The sequence below is a fragment of the Penaeus japonicus genome, unplaced genomic scaffold (assembly GCF_977035675.1).
Source record: "Penaeus japonicus unplaced genomic scaffold, GWHDUDI00000001_assembly GWHDUDI00000035, whole genome shotgun sequence".
NCBI lineage: Eukaryota > Metazoa > Arthropoda > Malacostraca > Decapoda > Penaeidae > Penaeus > Penaeus japonicus.
In genome coordinates this window covers 18,527,465-18,532,464 of record NW_028234437.1, presented here as the reverse complement: position 1 = coordinate 18,532,464, position 5,000 = coordinate 18,527,465, and positions in this window count along the sequence as shown.

The window sequence follows — 5,000 nt, the reverse complement described above, 5'->3', positions numbered from 1 at the left end:
TGGCGCAGTGTGAGGGTTATTTGTGATCACGGCATTTTCATCTACAGGACTAATTACGCATCATAAGTATCACGAAGTGCCCTGAATAGGGGAGATCCACAGGGGGGCATAGCTCCCTCTTCGCAAAGGCTGACTTCAAAACTAGGCAAAGTGAGGTAGGTAGTTGGGTTAAGGTTTTCCTGATACTGAATTAGCACGAGGTAGCACGAAGTACCTTAAAAAGGGGGGGGGCAGGGGGAGCAAACCCCCCCCCTGGACCGTAGGGCAAACTTCAAACCTAAGTAAAGTTAGGTAGGTAATTGGTTAAGATTTTGCATACGAAATAAGGCCAGAATTCATATTTTACCCCGCAATTTCCCTGATCTACTTCATGCCCTCCCCTACTATCGGGACCCAGATTGTGGGCTTCAGGGGTGCAAGCGCTCATTAATTTCACTATATATGAATAGTAGAGGTTGAGAGGAATCCATCGATACCACTTTTGTGATATTTCGTAATGCGGCGTTGTTCGGAAAATTTACCAAAAGTGTGATAAAACATTTCTGTCTGTGCATAAATCTTCAAGTTTGTTTTGGCTGGCATGGTTTTTTGTGATCCCTGACCAGGATTGATGTATATATGGAGGGTGACCAGGCCCAAATCCCTTCAAACACTTGTAAAAAGTAATTATTAATGAGAAAAGGAACATTCAGGAGAGAGAACATCCTTAAAGCCAACTGAAATTTGTAACATAAACTATTGTTGTGGCTCTACATTATGAGTTATCATTTAACAATGAGTAACTTTTTTCCCATTACTTAAAAATGAATTCCTCTTATTTGTGGTTTGAATACCTTGAGTAAAAAGTCACTTATGTCAACACAATGTCCTAGCAATCTATATGGTCTTAATTTTATTAGTTGATTAATAGGTATTATTGGATAAAGACGCAACCACCCGTAACGAAAAAACAAACCTTTCGGCATGACATACCTTTAATTATGACGTAACACCATAAAACCCTTTCTGCGAAAGGTTTCTGATGGAAAAGAGTAGCGAAACTGTACAAAGCACAACGAAAATTACCAGAAAAATATTGTGTCGTACCTAGAGGGTTGGTTGCGTCTTTATCCAAATTTACCCTGATTTGTATTGGGTATATATATAAGAGGTGAGACATTTGAATTTTTTGTATTTTTTCAAAAGTATTATGTGAAAATTAATGTCAGATTTTTGGATGTATAAATTTTTATATTCAGTATATGAGAAAAGAACAATTTGTTTATTCTTTATTATACTGTTTTGACTGCAATAGATAAAAGAGAATCGTATAGGAAGATAAACAAGATTGATAGAGACCAGTAGGGAATAACCCTTAACCCATTGGAGCCGGTTGACGTGATGACACGTTTTGTAGTTTTTGCGTCAGACGCCGGGTGACGAGATATGAGGGCAAGGCCGGCGCTCGGGGTGAGCGAGTGGGCAGCCCAGGCTCGCGGCTTGTGGGTCCGAGAATCTCAAACAATGATGTTTTGATATTTTAAAAAATGTTTGATGCTTTAAACCATGTAAAATACATTTACATAGATATAACTTAATTATGTCATGTGTAAAGGGTTTAATCAAAAGCTGTTGAAACTGTATGAATATTATTTATTCCAAACAACTTTTGCTGCACTGTTGATTCTATTATCTCTCACCTTTTTGTCCCCCTCAACAGTGATCACATCAGAGGTTCATCCCTATGCATCTCACTTCACAAGAGGAAACAAGATGATTTTTTGGTGAGTAAACAAAAGTGTTTTGATATGTTGTATCTGTACTTTTCTCATATAGTATCATAAGTGTGTGTGGTGGTTAATTAAAAAAAAAATATATTATCTTGGGACTACTCTGTTTTTTTGTAGACTGTTAAATTTCACTGCTTATAATGAACTGAAAAGATCATTAGTTTGAGATATGAAGATATAAAATTGTAATTTTGTTGCCTTCTAAAATTGCCAAATTTTTTTTTTTTTTTTTTTTTTTGTATTTTTTCCATTTTGCAAAGTGCAAAGAGTATATTTTGTATACTGTATAATCTTATTTACTGTATTATTGTATAATTTGAAGCTTTCACTGGATATGTAAAGCCACATAAATTCAATTTTTCTTTCACATTTTTTTGTGTCTTATGACTTATTTTTGACAGTTTTAGTTGTAGGTAGATGAATAGTGACATGACCAGTTTATTGCATGAAATAAATTTGAACAGAAATAATTTGTCTTTCTCTCATTATTACGGATTGGAATGCTCTTATATAAGTCAAATACAAAAATGGGAACTTTGTCATTTGGTGAGAAAGTAATGATGCTAAAAACATAGTTATTGATTAATGGTTGAAGGGAAAATGAATGGAATTTGTACAAGGTTAGTACATTTCAATTTCTCTAATAATTTGCTTTTGGAATTCATTTGAAAATCTATGTTTTCCATATTAATCTTTTGTTAATATCTATTATTTATTCTCTTGGAAACAAGCTTTGCAAGGAAATTTTACATTTGTCTTTTTTTTTAGTAGTTGTAGATGTGTATAATGAATGTGATTAACCATTATTAACCTTTTACTCAAACTTATGATTTCCCCAAAGAAAATGAAGAAAATGATATGTAAAAGAATGTAGCTATTTTATGTTGATATTTGTACCAAATTGATAGGAGTGAATGTATAAGGATTTATACAGAAAAGTAATTTTAAAAAGATATAGAAAAAATTTAAATAATTAGCCAAGTAAAGACTTTTATAAGTTATTTATTTTTGCTTTATTTCCCTACCATGGTATATGATAATATGCACATTTACTTACTTTGCTTGTCTAAGGGTTTCTGGAAATCTGTAATTTATTGGCTAAAATTGTCATGTTCTCTGATTAAGATGGATTCCAGATCTTAGATAGGAATCAAAATTGCAATGATTAAAATGGAGAACTGTATTTAATTTCAGTCTTTTTAGGGAGAAGATTGTGATGGTGAAAAGATTCTAACAGAGAATGATTTTCTCAACAGCATGTCATTTCATTGTAATTAGATAATTAGATTACAGCCAAGAAACTTGAGTTCTTTTGATAAGAAGATGAATATTTTTTTAATACCGCGACCAATGGGTTAAAATATTACTAATTAATTATTATATTTTAAAGTAAATGGAACTCGAAATTAGGTTTTCTTTTGGAAGATGTTTGATGTTTGGTTTTTTTATTTTATTGCTACTTTTGACCATTACATACTCAATATTAACCGATTAACGACGGGTGACATGTTTTTTCGTCATACATGGTGCAGGAGCTCTTGCCTGACGATGGGCGTCATGATGCTCGGGGATTTTGGATCACTATGTTATTTTATTGTGCTATGAGTAATGAGTGAGTAATGTTGACAATTGCAGTCATAATTATTATGACTGCCGTAATATTAAGCAAACTGGGTTTCAACTCGCATCCCAAACCTAGATGGCACCACTTTCTTCTAGCACCAGCAGGAGAGAGAGCCTTGAATGGCACCCATCTACAGTCTCTAGCAAGCACTATCTCTATAGAGTGATGGCACATAGCAGGCTGCTGACCTCTTGCCCTAAAGTACCGCAGATGAAAGATGTGCAAGCAGAATGAGAGGAGGAAGGTGACTCACACCATGCCCAATGCCTACAATGTGCTCCTGTACCAGTACTGATGCCTTTTATTGTGGCACTCACTGTCAAAAGCACAAGTTTTCTTCCTCCTCCCTACCTCTTCATATTATCTTCATTTTGGATGGTTATGACACGGCAATATTTCTGTCACATTGAGTATAATGAAAAAAAAAAAAAGAGTTGATATGGACCCTGAACTACAATTTTAGTCAACTGCAGAATTGATAGAACCGTTGATATGACAGATATAAGTCTCTAAAAACAGTAAAAAAATACAAAAAACAAAACACAAAAATGGCTCTAGCTCTTCAATGAGTGATTAAAAGGGAGTGGGAAACATCCAGGTATGTTGCTAAAGCTGCCTCACTCAGAAATAAAACCCATCCTGGAGCCCGGGTAAGCAAATCTATCCCCCGTCGGCAGTGGTTTAACCTATTGTGGATGGGGCACCAAACAACGATACTGGTTGTCAGGGCAGGCGGTCAGTGACACTAGCGGCACTGGTTTAAAGATTAGAGGGACAGTGTTTTCTCTGCCTTCTAGGGCAGACTATCTCAGGCAATTTTTTAAATAAATCCATCATAAAATATGGCTTTAGGCTGACTTTAGAACTCTGTAGCACTGGAGCTATAGCCATAATACTTTATGACTGTGTGCATACTTCAATTGTGAAGACATTATTTTCTTGTAAATCCATCATAAAATACTGCTTTATGCTGACATTGGAACCTTGTAGCTCTGGAGCCACAGTCATAATACTTCATGACTGTGTGCACTTCAACTGTGAGCAGATCCCGATGTCACGTCAGTCAGTGCCGACGTGTATTTCATGACACGCATACGCAATGGGTTAAGGGGTGAAGTTTTCCAACTCAGATTTCATGGTAAAGACAAAATTAGTTTCATATATTCAATTATTTTTGCAATATAGTACTGATGATTACAGTTATATTCCTGTAGGTTGTTTAATTTGCTATTGTGAAAAAGTGAAGAGGTTTAAGAAGATAGTTTATAAACAGCTTCAGGATTTATTTATCTAAAGTGACTGATTGGTTTGTAATTGTTATGAAGAATTCAGTTATTTTTTCAGTAATTATTATTAAGAAGAAAAGGTCATGTTGTACGAAAAAACGTGCATATTATCTACTAATTATGCATGAGAGGAAAGAAGTAGAATAAGGTAAGATGGAAGACCTTCTGCAGTACCAGCAAAGTGATATTCCCATTACCTTTTTGATTTTGTTCATCACACTTAATAGGTTGCATATTGAAGATCTGTTCTAGGCATAGATATTGAGCATGAGTATCTCAGACGACCCTGAGAGTAGATTTTGTTTATCACACGTGATAGAT